Below are 17,682 nucleotides of genomic sequence, written 5' to 3'. Positions count from 1 at the left end.
ACTACCGATAGGGAGGTGAACTACCCCTGCGATCTCCCACATGGGAGTATTGTGCCCAAAGCACATAAGTCATTATCCATTGCATTTGTCTGATATAAGAAAAATTTGAGAACATATTCCCCAGCAGATTTGCTCACCCTTGTTATTACAGCACAGGTAATTTTCCATAAAAATATGAGGAGCTCTCAGCAGGAACACATATCTATAGAGGACACTGATTTGACCTTGGAATATTTCTATGTTTTTTCATCCATAGACTTTACAGGCCTGGATTTCCTCCCGGGGCACACTGCTAATATTTCAACTTCGTCACATGCTACATGGAGACAGAATTTGTTTGAATGGGCACATACAGCACTGTTATCCAATAGATACGGGGTTTTCAGAGAGGCTTGCTGTGAAAGCTGAGGGTCTTCTGCAGGATTTGGTAACCTTATGCAAATAATTAATCCCAGTTAATCCCTCTTAAGTGCTCTGTGTTACTGGAGGGTCTTTAGATCCTGAGGGACAGAAACCTGACTCAGGCTAACTCAGAGAAAGTTCACTAGTAGAGACAGAAGCAATGTAAGGCGTCAAACCAAGTATTGGATACCAGCCCACTACCAACAACACGGATGGCACCAGCCTTCAAACATAAATGCAGCTCAAGTTCCAAACTGCCAGGGATCGCTTCCTCTTCCTCTTATCATTGTTTTTTTTTTTTTTTTTTTTTTTTTTTTTTTTTTTGAGATGCTTCTTTCTCTCTCAAGTTTCTTCCATAGGACCTTGAAGCATGGTCCCTGGCCACTCACAAGTACCATCATCTGCAACTCTGCTCCTATTCCCAGCAAAAATGTCCAAGGAAAGGGTTCTAATTGGTTTATATGTAGCAGACACTCAGGCCATACGTGAAAAATAAACTTGGAATCACTCTAGCAGAATATCTTCCGTGGTGCTGGGGGTGTCTTCTTGGTTTGGGTGCTACTTGGTGCCGTATAAGCAATGCTTCATAAGCCATCGGGGTTGCAGTAAACTATTGTGTGCATCCCAGCGGGACTATTTATGAGAGAACACCTTCAGACTAACCATACATCTCTTTCATAAAGTGGGAAAAAGAGGCCAGGTGTGCTGGTTTCTGCCTGTCACATCAGCACTGGGGTGGTCAAAGCAGGGGATCATGATTCTAAGGTTAGTCTAAGCTGTATGGCAAGGTTGTGGCCAGCCCTAGGTATACAAGTTAAGACTTTGTCTTGAGAAGCCAAACGCTAGGGGTATGCACACAGACATACACACACACAAATAAGATTAAAAATTTTAAAGAAACAAAATGGTAAAAATAAGCCCTTCCTCAAAAGAAAAGTATGCGGCAATATAGGTGGGTCTTAACAGTTATGCTAAAAGAAAGAAACTGGCTGGCGATGAGAACACCTACTTGTTTTATATTATGAAATTCTGGGGAAAACAAAACTGTCTCATAGCTGCAGAAACACAATCAGAGATTGTCTAAGGTGACCTAGTAGAGGGCATTGAGTGAAAAAGGAATAAGGGGATGTTCTAGAAAAATAAAAAGATTCTAGATCCATCTTGAGTTGTGGAGCAGGAGGGAGTTACACGATACATGTATTTATCGAAAGTCATTGACTCCTAGATTTAAAAAGTGAGGATTTTATTTCATATGAGTTACACCTCAACAGAAATTGAATTTGTATTTTAAAGTACATTTTTCTCAGAAGTTTAAGGTGAGCATCGAATGAAACATAGCACATCAAAGAAGTTTCTAAACATAAAATGATATGTATCCACTACTCTTTCTTATTCTAACTAGCAATGCCTGTCGCCTTTGCTCAGTTAGATCAAGATGCTAACATAGCTAACCTGGAATCAAGTTCTCTCTTCTCAATCACTCTCTCTATTGAGCATACCTTCCCTTTGTTCTTTTTTATTACAAAAGTTCTGTTATTTAAGTCCAGATGATATGGCTTTTAAAGTTATACCAACCCTTGGTATGGCTTCTCACATTTGCTCTACAGGGAAGCACAACTTGTGACAAGGACAAAGTCCACAAACCAGATAAGCTACCACTAAGACCCCCCCCCCCATCCTGCAGTCAATCAAGGGTTCAGAGCTGGGTAAGCCTAGCCCCCTGTGGCTTCCAGTTATTTACTGATGCTTAATAAACCATAAACCGACTCAAGACTTAGGGATTAAGACAGCATGATTTGTTATTTTGTGGCTCTGTAGGTCGGCTGGAGTCAGTTGGGACCTTTCCAGTGGTGTCAGCTGGGGTCAGCCACATGGCTGCATTCAGCTAGGAGCTCCACGAGGGTTGGAACACCCAAGATCATAGACACACATATTTGGCATCTCAGTTAATAAGGCTCCAGTGGCCAGGAACTGGTTGAGCCTCCCTCACCCCACGTACCAACATGCCAACAAGTCTAACACAAACTTTTTTCAGTGATCTCTAGATAGATACACTTGGAATGAAAACAGAATTTGTAAGTCTTTTTCAAGCTGGTTTCAGAAATTTCAGAAAACTGTTCCCACTGCATTGCATTAGTCAAAACAATTTGTAAAATGTTACCTATGAGTCCATAGGTAGGGAACTAGCCTTCATCTTCATGGCAATATACCATTTGTGTAAGGCATGGGAAAAAATTGTTGGAAGACATCTTTGTCAACAACCTACCATTTGCTGGTACCTTTTTGTCCTCAAGCCTACTGTGAACAATTATATTTCCAGGTCATCAACTAAATAAAAACACTGCAGACTTCACAATGAAGCATCTAGGAAAATAATTCTTAAGGATCTACTATGTGCTAACTTCCTATTGTGAGGGACACTGAAGAAAAATACCCTTAACTCAGCATGTTTGTTGATGGGCTGACTTGCCGAGGTGAAATTCCAGGAATTTCATCAAATCACATGAAGAAGAGTTTCCATGGACATCACTACACTTTTAGGACAAGTACTTTCTCCGCTGGCACCTCTTCCTTTATGGGAATCATAGTCCTTTTGCTTTTTATGGAAAACTAGGCATTAGAATAAATGAATAGAGACTAATAGCTATCCATTAAGGCAAGTTTGTTATGAAAGGTGAAGAGAGCTCCTTCTTATCCTGTTAATTATTGTGTGATAGTCTTCAGTCCATCACACGCCACATAAATAAGTGTTCGCTGCTGTGTCACAGGCACACAGGAACATCCCTTCTACATGCATGCTCCCCGAGTCCGATGATGCTTCAAGGATACTACTCTGTTGTCACAAACCCAAAGCCAGAGCTCAAATTGATTTGGCTCTAAACATATTTAGGACTAGAAAGAGGGAGAAAGCCCTTGAGAACACATGTGGAAACCGAAGTTTGTGGGCCCATTAATTCAACTCTGTAGTGCCCTTGCTGAGTGCTAGCCTTCCTGAGTCACTGCTGGCTATTTCTGCCAGATCTCTTCCAAGATTCTGGTTCCTTCGCAACAGGTGTACCTTTCCCTTTCTCCAGCCCAGATCTCCATCCAATTCCTCAAGGATGAAGGGAATCACAGAGGGGTGTTAGAGATTGGCAGCAGCTCTGTTACCTTCCATCAAAAGACATTGCTTTTGGTTCTCAGAGCAGAATCAACCCCCAAAGTCACAAAGCTCAAATACTGTGGAGCAAAGGATGGAAGAAAATGTCCCAAGGTCCAGCTTCTGCTCCAGCTCCCTCCAGTTTTACATACACAGCCTTTATCTGCACATCAAATACATTTGACTATTTTGTAAACCCTACTTGCTCCTGGAAACTTTCTTTTTGTAAGGCTTAGTGAATGGATGTCAAGAGACACATCCAAAGAGAGCACTTAATTCCTTGTGGAAACAGGCCATCGAAACGCCCTCGTTTGTTTGAGTCAGAGGCCTCTCTACAGAACGTCGGGTTCTGGGAATTGATCAAATCCAAGAGCATGGGAGGCAGATGAGGTCAAGGTCGCCGCAGCCCTGCATGGCTAGGAGTCAGCTAACTGTTGCTGTGTGGGTTTCTTTTAACGATGTGCAGTGGGCTAATAAACAGAACATGCTCGAGTTTTGGAAAATGAATGAAGCCTAGTACTGGAAGACTCTTGGGTGGAGTGTGCTAAACCTCTCCTGAGCCAGGGATGGGACCTCTGAGGTTTCTCGTGGAAACTGTAATATTTGTGGATTCTAAAATAGAGAAATTGGCCAAATCTTAGAAGCTAAATGCGAGTGACTCATCTGGGTTAGGTACCTCCCAGGCCACATAAACAACTCTGGGCCATTGTCAGTGCTGGAAGTGTCCTTAGGTGAGCTCTGACAATTAGGTTTCAAATTTTAGTGACCGTGGCAGAATTGACTGGACTGACTCTTTGCTCCTTGGTTATAAAACCAGTGATAAATAAGAGTGTCCTCCTCAGATATGACAGAAAGAAGTGGGGGCTCTGTAGCCATCTGAACATGTGACACATAGCTCTGCCCTCAGACCGCTATATGCATTGGATACAGGTATATGTATATGAGCTATGTTAAATGCTATGTTCACTTTAAACAACAGCAGCTGGACAGAGGTGCCAGCAATGGTAGTGGAATGAAACCTGCCTCCCCCCTCCCCCACCTGCCTTCCCCCTCCTCAGGGTGAATCTTGCAGGTTTATCTCATTGTTGTAACAACCAAATCACTCCCTTAGCAATGTGGTGGTATTCTAAATATACATCTTGTGACCAGTGAGAAGAGGCCCAACATCATGTGAACTGTTAGGAAAGGATAGTTTAACTTTTCTGTGGGCTGGAAATGAAGACTTCAGGTACCCACTCACCTAATCACGAAATCATGTCTTTAATGAGTACCAGTTGTCTATGCTCCAGGAGTGACACCTGGGAGCCCTCTCTAGGTGACGCAATAGTTTCGTGCATCTTTGTCAATGTCCCCTGTGTATTCTGGATGACTGCCCAGCCAGACATGTCTATGTCTTCATGACAGACTATGAAATAGGCAAAGACCATGCTGCGTAAGGTACAAACTCCAAGGCTGAAGCAGCAGAGGCTTCGTGCGATCCTCTGGAGTGAATGTTTCAAGGAAATCAGTACCTAATCCTTGAAGGGACTCAGCCAGTGCCCAGCAGTAACAATAAGTTATCCATTCCGATGACTAGAGACACTCAGCGGCACTGACACAGATTCAGAGAGCAGTTTCCTTAAAGGGCGGCAAGTCCGAATGCTCTTTTAGGATAAACAGGAATTAATCAGCCCTGTGAATCAATAAGCAAGTCAAGTTACATAAGCACCATGCTTGTGAACGAATTACAAGACCAATGGAAAATATCACCCAACTATGATTATAATCAAAAGCAAAACTAAAATTGGAATACATTGTCTGTGTCTAGAACATCAGTATCCTTAATTTTAATGACAATGGCAAACAATAAAAAAAAAAAAAAAAAAAAAAAACTTCAGTTTCAGTTAGGTAACAAATAAAGGAGATAGGCTAAGGAACAGAGTGTGGAGCTCACAGCTGGTGGTCAGGGGCGCCGAACTGGGTTGTAGCTCTTGCTTCTGGGATACCATAAGGGAGTTACATGAGGTCATGTTGCATAATATCACTAAAGTCAGACTCAACCAGGGAATTGTGCCCGGGCCTATAATCCCAGACTTCAGGAGGCTGAAACAGGAGAATCTGGAGTTCAAGACCAAGCTGGGCTACATAGTGAGACCCTGTCTCAAAATAGGTAAATATATAAATGCCTACATAGATACACAAAGACATACACACATGTATGTATTCATCTGTACATGCATGCATGCAGTCATACATATACGCATACATGCATACAGTCATACACATGCATGCATGCAGTCATACACACATGCACGCATGCATCCATAAAGCTAGACTCAACTCCTCCCCTCAGATCTGTGACTATTCCTAATCTTCAGGAAAGGAAATTGTGGACTTTCTGAGAACTAATACTTAGTGTTCTTTTTTTTTTTTTTTTTTACTCTTTGAAGTTTCTTCTGGTCCTGTGAGAAGCTCTCTTTCTTCTGCTTATCTCCAGAAGCTGAGAAACTTTACCCCCTACCCACAAACAGCTTAAGAACTCCAGGGAGGGGAAGCTGTGTGAATGCTGTAAAAGTCTTCTGTTCCTCGATTTTCACAGTGGGCATAAATAGACCGCATTTTAAAAGTCGACTCCCCCCCAACCCCTGGGGGGGCGGGGGGGGGGAGTCAAAAGATAGAAAAAAAAAAAAAACAGAAGCTAAAAATAAACAACTAAAAGAGAAAAGTCCCTGTAATTTCAGCTTTCAAACACAAGGTTGAGCCATCAAGGAAAGTATTTTTACTGCCTTGTCAATATTTTTCCTGGAAGAGCCTGTAAACAGCCTGTGTTCAGCTCTGGATGGCGTGTGCCTCATAGGCTTAGGTGTCTCTGACCACAGAATAACTTTATCCCAGAGAACCAGAGTAGACAGGAACTCTGGTCTCAGTATTCCCTGCAAATAAGAATACATGGATATAGATTTACTTAAAAAAAAAAAAAGACTCAGAGCCATAGGAAAGACAATTGGGCTCCCTTTGAGAACCATTATTTCTCATGGAGTACTTGCTGGCAATGCCTCCACATAGTCAAAGACAGAGCTTGCTTTCCTGGACCCATCTGCATCTATTTTTTACTCTAACTAGGGTGGAATGCCCAAAGATCCACACGGGAAAGCCTAGAGAGTTTGTCCTGAAAAAAAAAATGTTGAGTTTTCATTTATTTATCCTGTGGGTGAAAAACTCACCAGCTTTTGTGTCTTCTAAATTCATAGCTAAGAACAGCAGGGAATCCAAATGCTGATCTGCATGCTAGTGAGGGAAACATGATCTTAGGGGCTTTTAAGCACAAGTGGGTCTCCAGTTCTCTCTGCCCTGGGGATTTTTGCAGGCATTTGCCCAAACCCCTGCATTTCAGACAAGGAGAACAGCATGTGGTATTGCCTGGCCAGTGGCTCAGTGTCTAACTGGTCCTCCCCTCTGCTGGCTGATTTATTAGGTTCTGCTGATCTCTCTGCTTAAGGAAAATCCATCACTTGACAATCAAGCCATCTCCCTCCCTCCCGTTCTCCCACCCTGTAGATCTGTGATTATTTGATGCTGGATGGAAGGTGGGTGCTGGGAACCATCAGGGGAAACTAACAGCATGTTAGATGCTCGTTCATCACCCTGAAGGCCAGGGATGCAGTGTGTGCTTTCCTGTCAGACTTGACTAATAGGGCCTCGGTCTGGCCCTGGCCACCACTGTGCAGTCAGCAAACCTCACAGGGAAGATTGCTCATTCTCTCTTCCAAAAGGGCCCCACACGGACGGACATCTCCCTTTATCTGATTGCCTCTGACTAAAAAGCTCTGAAAGGTTACTTGGACAATAGAAGCTCATAATTTTACCCCTTGGGAAAAAAATATTTCCCACAAGGGGAAATATCTATTATTCTTGGAGACTGCTTGACAACTCCTAATTTCATTGACCAGCTCAAACTTGCACCAAAAACCCAGTCAGTTTTCAGACAAATAAAATCCAACTGAGAATTGATTCTAAGAAATTATATAGATTGGAACTATCAAATTCTCCAAGAAGATATGGCATATGTTTCGTATGGATCATGGATCTCATATAACTTTGGGGGGGGGGAAAGGGGGAAGGGGTGTCAAGAAACCAGATTGCGAAGATAAATAGGACTTTCTTGATACTTTAAACATGACAAGGCATGGGTAAAAATGAATAGATCAATAAATAACGGGGCAGTGTGTTTTGCTTCCTGTCATGCTAAGGCAATCCTGTCTTCACCCTTCCTGGCAATATCTGAGATGACTGCACCGTGGGCCAGTTTGTCCTCCTTGCTTGACACATCCATAGTTTTCTCCCAACATGTCTGCAAGAAGTAAGCAGACTCAAGTGACAACTTTTTTGTTTGTTTTGTTTGTTTTGTTTTTCCCCCCATGGAGTCTTAACCCCGGACCTATTTCTTTCTACAACCACAAAAACAGATGTTTTCTTTTCTTAGTTTTTTTTTTCCCCCCACTCTTCTTGCTCTTGCAGCTTCCCAGATGAATTGGTCTACAGTGCTGTCTGCTGTGTGGAGATGTTCCAGGTGCTTACAGAGCAGAAGGGTTTGCCAAATTGACAATTTATCTCAAGCTCTGGACATAGAGTCCACCCTCCGTGGTGAATGTGTCCTGAGGATCCGTTTGCATCCTGTCACTGACTGCTGTGGTTCTGGTTCCCAGCAAGATGGATGGGCTCCTAGAAGACCTGGCTGGAGACAAGAGATCAAGGCTTATCTAAGTCAGTAGTGGGAGACATTGCTTTGTCTGAGCCTCATCTGAGGTCAGAGTCTATCCCGAGGCTCCGCACAAGTGTGCCTTCTGAGGTTCAGCATTCCTGGCTATCAGAAAACCCTAGCTAGCCTCTAAGTAAGTAAGCCATGGCAGCCCTGGCACCATTGGAGAAGCCTGGGTGGAGGGGGTCATATATCTTTCCCCCAAATCACAATTCATTCTCTCATGGTGTCTGTCCCTCCCACTGACTGGAGCTTTAACCAAAAAGGCATGCATGTCCCTATGTATACCTGTCTGTACCCAAATGCTGATCCCTATAAACCTTAAAAGGACTTTTCATTTGAAGGCATGCCAAAGAGGACACTAAACTATAAAAGTTACATTTTTTATTTCAACCGCACTCAGAGCCATCAGTAAAACAAATTACCACTCCATAAGAATGAAAAGCAAAGGAAGTGTTTGTGGAGGATGTAAACCAGATCTCAACCATAAGAGACGTCACGAATGCCTCCAATAATTTGGAATTAAGGAAAATAATAAATAACTGTTACTCCAACAACTAGACTTTAAAGGAAATTTTGGAAGAATTTAAGTTATGAAAAACAGTTCAACTATGATGTAACAATGCATTGGGTGATGGTAGCAAGGCTGTTATAATTTATTGGCATGAAGAAAGAAGGCAGGGATGCCATGTCTAACCCCTCGCCTAGCAGAAAATAATACAGGGATGCTGAAAATCATTTTAGGCTCATAATTCAACAGTCTAGATAAGATGAACTATGCCTTGGGAGACACAAACTGCCAAAACTCACACAGGAAAAAATGCCCCAAGCAACTCTACCCCATTGTAAGAACAAAACCTTTATACAAAGGAAGCTTCAGGCAAGCGTTGTTTGGCTGGTACAGTCAACAAACATTTAGAAATAGGATTAGTCCTTTAAAGATCTAGTGAAAACTAAGGGAAATAATTATTCCCCCAACTCATTTAATGATACTATTATTCTGATATCAAAAGCAAAGATAGTGTAAGAAAAGTAGGCACCAGGGGCTGAGGGATGGGTTGGCAGTCAAGAATGATTGTGCCCTTGTAATAGACCAGTGTTCAGTTCCGGGCACCACAGCAGGTGGCTCACAAGTGCCTGGAACTTCAGCTTCAGAGATTCAGGGACCCAACACCCATCTGTAACCTCTGCAGATACTTGCGCACATGACACAAGCACACACACACACACAAATAAAAATGATTTCTTAAACAACAAAAGTACATGTCAACATCTTTGGTGAATTCAAACATGAAAGTCAGCCGGGCGTGGTGGCACACGCCTTTAATCCCAGCACTTGGGAGGCAGAGGCAGGCGGATTTCTGAGTTCGAGGCCAGCCTGGTCTACAGAGTGAGTTCCAGGACAGCCAGGGCTACACAGAGAAACCCTGTCTCGAAAAATCAAACATGAAAGTCCTCAAGAATATTGAGGATAAAGTGCATTAAAACAAAAGCAGATATGTCATGACCAAATTTGTTCCAATTTAGACCAGCAAGAGGGCTCAGGGAGCAAAGATGACTGCTCCCAAGCTTGATGACCTTAGTTTAACTCCTGGGACCCACATCCCTCAGAAGGAGAAAAAGCAAGCCCATAAGTGGGTCTCTGACCTCCATACTGTGGCATGCCCACATCCCCCATGCCATACAAAAATAAATAAATAATAGAACATTTAATACTCCTAAGACTCTGGCCTGGCTGAGCACTTGAGAATCCAGCTCTGTCTCTCAAGCCAGCTGCACGTATACCTCATTTTATCGAGCTTTGTCTTCCTGAGTTTGGCAGAACCTAGGCTTTCCCGGGATGGTCTGTAAAGCTCCTCCATTATCAAGACCGCTGGTATCACTTTCCAACAGAATTTATTACATTTCAGTAATTCTCATATTTTTAACTTTTGCATTGTTATCAACTCTGGTGACTTGTCTTTGACATTACAGCTGTAATCATTTGAGGGTACCTTAATAGCAACTGAATAAGACAGCGAACTCAATGGACAAATGTTGTATGGCTTCACACTGCTGCACCAGTATGTGGGAGTTGTCCCCTCCTTGGCCTCTCTGTTCCTTGAAAGACAATTATACTGAGATTGAGACACTTAATAACCACACAGTGGCCTCTAATTCAAGTGGAAGGAAGAGTCTCATGTCTCTTTCTTTAAATGAATTTAAAATAAAAAGCTAGAACTGGTGTTGGTGAGGAAGATGCATCAAAAGATCCATATGAGGTTAGGCCTCTAATGAAACGTGCTACTTAGGTGAACACCCAGATGCCAAGAAACTGAGAATCGTATTGCTGATATGGAAGAAGTTTTAGTTGGTTTTTGCTTTTTTTAGATCAAGCCATGTCAGTGGTCAAAATCTAATCCGGGGCTAAAGTCTAACTTTCTTTGATTTTTCAGGAAGTCGGAGTGAGTGGAGAAACCAAGAGAAGCAAGTGCCAAAGCTAGAACAGAACTGGTGTGTGAGGTATGTGGAAAGATGCTATCGATGCCTTAAAAGCAATGTGAAGAGGAGTAGGTGCTGATGCAGGGGCTTCGGCAAAGTAGCTCTAGGTCTGATCTGGGATTAAAATGGCCTCAAACATCCACAGATTTCTACTGCAGTTGGACAGGTTTCTACTGGAAGGAGCCTGTAGAATTTACGTATTTTGAGAGAAGACAATGCCATCAAAGCTTCAGGAATATACTCATGTGTATCTTCAGTGCCCTGAAGAATTGTATTAAATTCACTCTGCTTGGGCTCTGTGGATGGGACAGCAAAGTCTCGTTGACAGCTCTCTCTCAGTTCAGTGTGGGTACTGAACATGGTAGGGTAGTTGTCCACACATACTGCTTTCTGAGCAAAAGAGGTAGGCAAAACTGTGTCCTCTCCTCCACAAGGCAGCCAGCCCTCAAGCTTTGGAGGAAATGTGCAATGAGATTAACGCTGTCTGCATTGTTCATTCTGAAACCTGGGCTCCATAAGCAATGTCAGAAGGCCTAAGATAAGGGTGAGTGGCTAAGGGAACACAGTGCACAAGGGTCAGGTTTCCATCACCAGCTTAGACTGTCTCACAACTGGTAACTCTAGTTCCAGAGGATTTGATGCCCTCTTCTGGCCTGCACTGGCACTGCATGCATATGGTACACAAACACACGAGCAGGCATATACATGCATACATACACAGAAATGTTTAAATAAATTAATTAGCTAAAATAAGGAAAGAAGTAATTTCAATATCCAAGTCTTACTAGTTAATAAATATATTCTGCATCAGATTATTGAATTTTATATACTATCAATAGATGGGCTAAGACAAAAGGATTATGAATTTAAGGCTGACTAGGGCTTAGAGTGAGACCTAGTCACAACTGTATCTGTGTGTGTGTGTGTGTGTGTGTGTGCAAATGGAAAGGAAATAAGGAAGGAGGGAGAGGGGAAAGAAGGAGGGAGGGAGGAAAGAAAGGATGGAAGGCGACATCTTACAAGGTTATATCTGTCACAGGTAGTGATTTATCTGGTGGATGATAGGCAAGACAAATTAAAACCCTTCTAAGAAGGATAAGCCTCTGTAGATGTCATTACAAATATGATTTATGTGCTTAGAGAGTTGTCTTGGTAGCTAAGAACACTTGCTGCTCTTCCAGAGTTCAGTTCCCAGAACTCACATTGGGCACTTTTTAACAATCTATAACCAGAGCTACAGGAGATCTGGCGTTCTTTTTTGGTCTCTTTGAGTACTGTAGACATGGATATGACACAAGACATAGATATAGATACACACACACACACACACACTCACATACATACACACACAAAAAAATAATTTTTAAAATCTTTTTAAAAGTCTATGATTTAGTGGGAAGGGGCTCAATAGGCCCTACCTGTAAACAAGGAACTATTATAGTTGACAGCTTCTGAGGGAGTGACAAGTCAGTTTCCTTCAGGAGTGTGGCCCCTGAAGGGTTGGCCATGCTCCAGTAGATGGCTTCACATCCATGCACAGTTGGGTAGCACTAATTTCAGATTTAGCAGATTATAGATATAGAAGAAAAAGACTAAAAGAATATGCAGTAGGGAAGGAGACATGGAGTAGACCCTGGAGAACTGCAGGTAGCAGGGATTTAAAGCGATCAAAGCATAGACATGTTTGAAACTCTCAAGCCATGTATTTTTTTAAAATTGGAAATAGATAAGTCATCGGAGGCCAACGGAGGTTTAGAAGACATGGAGGAGTCTCGCTCTCATAGATGGTGTGGCAGAGGCAGGGTGAGAAACAGAGCAACCTCAGAAGATGGGATGGCAGCATCTCAGGATGAGGGGATGGGGTGGCAGCGTCTCGGGATGAGGGGATGAGGTGGCAGCGTCTCAGGATGGAACTCAGGGGCTGAACTGCTTAGGTGAGCTACGGCAGTTTGTCCCTGAGGTGGAATCTATTCGTATTGAGGACTCTGTGACTGCTGCTGAAGTGATAACTCTAGGTTCAGAGCAGCTGGGCATGCTGGGTAATGTACAATCTCAGGACAAGAGGAGGACGAGTTCAAACTCAGCTTGAGCTACGTAGCTACACAGCCTGGGCCATGGGAGACCCTCCCTCAAAACCAAGGGAAAACAAAAGACCAGAGAAAGATTTAGACTGCTTCGTAGAATTCATTAGTAAAGTAAGACTCTGAAAGGATTGGAAGTATACTGTGAGCTAAATTCCATTCAACAGAATTGCATGCTACTGGGAAATGCTTCACAAGAGAAAGACTCGATTAATGTGACAAACTTCACTGATGTTGTATTTGAAGAAACTGCTCAACCATCCCAGCTTGCTGCAGCCACACCTCCTCGATCAGTCCAATCAGTCCACAGCCAGCAGCCAGCCTGAAGGCAAGACCTCTGCTAGCAAATGAGTCTGATGCACTGGAGGCCCAAGGGATATGTAGCATTTTTCACAAAGAAATACTTTCAAGTGCTACAAGCATACAGACACAATGTTATTTTCACACATGATAGACTATACTCTAGTGTAAACATAGCTTTTTTGTAGGGAAACACAAAGTATTTTAACTGTTTTATTGAATGCTTCACTTTGCTGCAATGATCTACAGCCAAACTCATAATATCTCTGAGGTATACAAGGACTAAATAGGGGACAGTTATGTGCTCATCTTGACAGATGCAAAAAAGAAATTGGTGAAATTCAAAAAATTAGCAATATTAGAATATGAGGAAACTGGAACTAGTTGTATATTAGACCTGACTATAGACTTGAGGTGGGGAGAGAGCAGAAGGGGAGGAAGAAGAATAGGAGGTAAAGGAGGAGAAAAGAAAGAGGGAAGAAAAGAAGAAAGGAAAAATACTATTCCTAATGTCCACACTTGCTGGTAAGAGTCTAAGTGTGTTCTCTCATGGAAACGCCTTAGCATAATCCTAGACTCTTCATAGGCAAAAGAATGCAGTTAAAAAAGCCGGGCGTGGTGGCACACGCCTTTAATCCCAGCACTCGGGAGGCAGAGGCAGGCAGATTTCTGAGTTCGAGGCCAGCCTGGTCTACAAAGTGAGTGCCAGGACAGCCAGGGCTACACAGAGAAACCCTGTCTCGAAAAACCAAAAAAAAAAAAAAAAGAATGCAGTTAAAAGAACTTCAAGTAGATTTATTTTATGCTCCAGCTCTACCACTCTTCTGTGTTGACCTGATGGCTATAGAGTCAACATGTCACAGAGATATTTGCACATCGATCATGACTGCAGCACTATTCCCAATGGCTACAACCTAGAATTAACGGATGGATCCAATAAGAGCAACGGATAAGAAAATGTGACTTACACATATAGTGGGAACGTGTTCAGCCATGAAGAAAAATGAGGTTCTATTATTTGCATGAAAGCTGATATAACTGGAGACCATCACACTAAGCTGGGAGCCTTGGAAAACCCAAGAAGGAGTCAGGAGCCCATGGGCTGCAGACTGGCAGCTAGCCTGGGGCAGGGGGAAAGGAAAACTTCAGCTTGTGTCAACAGTGATTTTCCTTAGCTTGGTGAGGCAGGCTGGAGGCACAGAGAGGCCTTCTATGGAAGATTTAGCTGTGGTTCAGTAGGTAAAGGCCCTTTCCACGTTCCCCATGGCGGTGGTAGATGAAAGAAACCATCCACGTTTATCTTTATTGCTTATTGGCTGTTGCTTATTAGAAAACGGATGTATACAGTACCGTAGCAACTTCTCAGGGTAGACATGAGATTAAATACCTTTTGCAAGGAGGAATGTCTGAGAAGGGAAGCTTATTGGCTAAGCCCTCAGGGTCTCTAGGAACCTCATTATCGTGGAGAACTCTATTCTGGCCCTATAGAACCACAAGTCACATTTCCTTATGTGGGGAGTGTGGCATGTGTGTTCCAGGCCAGGAATCTGGCATAGATCGGGGAGTCACCTATGTCTCAGGTGTACCCACCGAGTGTCCCAGGTCTCAGACCTGCTCTACCTTATCAAGCTCCCTGGCATGGTTTTACCATCCCACAACTTTCTATAGGCAAATAAAATTATACATACAGACACAATATGTGCACATGCACACGTGTATGTGGGTACACGTACATGCACACACACATGCACACACAGACATACACACACATTCACATACACACACATACGCACATGCACACATACACACACACACACTTCAAATGAGAATAGAGTGAAATTTCCTGGAGAAACAAAGAAGATAAAGGAGAGGAGGGAGGGAAGAAATGAAAGAGAATAGAGAGGAAAGAGACAAGAGGCAGAAAATATTCAATATACACATGCAAGGACATGTTATAAATAAATAAATGAAAAAAATGTAATGCATACCAGTTAAAAAAGAAAACAGAAAAACTGACTCTATAGATGACATGAGTGTTGATATAAAGAATTCCAGAAAAAAGACAGCATTTTCAACAAATCGTGCTGGCACAACTGGCGGTTAACATGTAAAAGAATGCGAATTGATCCATTCCTATCTCCTTGTACTAAGGTCAAATCTAAGTTGATCAAGGAACTCCACATAAAACTGGAGACAGTGAAACTTATAGAGGAGAAAGTGGGGAAGAGCCTTGAAGATATGGGCTCGGGGGGAAAATTCCTGAATAGAACAGCAATGGCTTGTGCTGTAAGATCGAGAATCGACAAATGGGACCTCATAAAATTGCAAAGCTTCTATAAGGCAAACGACACCTTCAATAAGACAAAAAGGCCACCAACACATTGGGAAAGGATCTTTACCAATCCTAAATCAGATAGGAGACTAATATCCAATATATATAAAGAACTCAAGAAGGTGGACTACAAAAAAATCAAATAATCCCATTTAAAAATGGGGTGCAGAGCTTAACAAAGAATTCTCCCCTGAGGAATAACGAATGGCTGAGAAGCACCTGAAAAAAGCGTTCAGCATCATTAATCATCAGGGATTTGCAAATCAAAACAACCCTGAGATTCCACCTCACACCAGTCAGAATGGCTAAGATCAAAAACTCAGGTGACAGCAGATGCTGGCAAGGATGTAGAGAAAGAGGAACACTCCTCCGTTGTTGGTGGGATTGCAAGCTTGTACAACCACTCTGGAAGTCAGTCTGGCAGTTCCTCAGAAAATTGGACATAGTACTACCGGAGGATCCCACAATCCCTCTCCTGGGCGTATATGCAGAAGATGTTCTAACTGGTAAGAAGGACACATGCTCCACTATGTTCTTAGCAGCCTTATTTATAATAGCCAGAAGCTGGAAAGAACCCAGATGCCCCTCAACAGAGGACTGGATACAGAAAATGTGGTACATTTACACAATGGAGTACTACTCAGCTATTAAAAAGAATGAATTTATGAAATTCCTAGGCAAATGGATGGACCTGGAGGGCATCATCTCGAGTGAGGTAACACAATCACAAAAGAACTCACATGATATGTACTTACTGATAAGTGGATATTAGCCCAGAAACTTAGAATACCCAAGATACAAGATACAATTTGCAAAACACATGAAACTCAAGAAGAACGAAGACCAAAGTGTGGACACTTTGCCCCTTCTTAGAATTGGGAACAAAACACCCATGGAAGGAGTTACAGAAACAAAGTTTGGAGCTGAGACGAAAGGACGGACCATCTAGAGACTGCCACACCCAGGGATCCATCCCATAATCAGCTTCCAAATGCTGACACCATTGCATACACCAGCAAGATTTTGCTGAAAGGACCCTGATATAGCTGTCTCTTGTGAGGCTATGCCGGGGCTTGGCAAACACAGAAGTGGATGCTCACAGTTAGCTATTGGATGGAACACAGGGCCCCCAATGGATGAGCTAGAGAAAGTACCCAAGGAGCTAAAGGGGACTTTGCAACCCTATAGGTGGAACACCAAATGAACTAACCAGTACCCCTGGAGCTTGTGTCTCTAGCTGCATATGTATCAGAAGATGGCCTAGTCGGCCATCACTGGGAAGAGAGGCCCCTTGTTCTTGCAAACTTTATATGCCTCAGTATGAGGGAATGCCAGGGCCAAGAAGTGGGAGTGGGTGGGTAGGGGAGTGGGTGGGTGTCTGGGGGACTTTTGGGATAGCATTGGAAATGTAAATGAGGAAAATACCTAATTAAAAAAATAAATTAAAAAATAAAATAAAACTTAAAACTATTCAAAATTTATAGAAAAAAAATTTACAATATTGAAATAAGTATAAAGGTGTAACTTATTTATAAATTGTAAGACTCAATGTTAATGTCACCTCTCCAGATGTACCTCTAGATTAAAGGCAGTCTCAGAAATCTCTTGTAGATTGTGTCAAGCTGGTTTCAGAATTTAACATACAGAAAGGCCAAAAGAACTGAACAATAAAAGTGTTTGTGTCAAAAACTAAAGGAAAACCGTCTGTCTCATGTTCAGACTTCTTACAGGCCAAAATCCCCTGTGAACAGACACAGAATCCTCAACAAGACATGAGAAAATCAAGTCCAACAATATATAGAAAGGATGAGGACAAAATCTGGTGGTATTTATCTCAGAAGTGCAAGATGGGAGAGGGACCCAGTGAGATGCCCAGGTGCTTGCCACCAAGCCTGATGAACTGAGGTATCCTCAGACCTCCACACACACGCTGTGGCATGTGAATGCCTATGTATTCTTTCTGTCTCTGTCTTTACATATTCTCTCTCTGTCTGTCTATATCCGCCCCCTCTCTCTCTCTCACACACACACACATACACAGGGATTACACACACATGCACTTATAATAAGTACAAATATAAATATCCAGTGTACAAAACCCCAGGGTCCTGGTCAGCAGATACACTCATGCACATTCAGGCTGCACTCGGGGCGCTGACTAGACTGGGTGTTTCCTGGAGGCTCTGAGGGACAGTCTGCAAATTCACAG

Source organism: Mus caroli, unplaced genomic scaffold, assembly GCF_978045245.1.
Source record: "Mus caroli unplaced genomic scaffold, Mus_caroli_1 scaffold_1, whole genome shotgun sequence".
NCBI classification, from domain to species: Eukaryota; Metazoa; Chordata; class Mammalia; order Rodentia; family Muridae; genus Mus; species Mus caroli.
The sequence above is the reverse complement of the archived record's forward strand: the minus strand, read 5'-3'. Positions refer to the sequence as shown.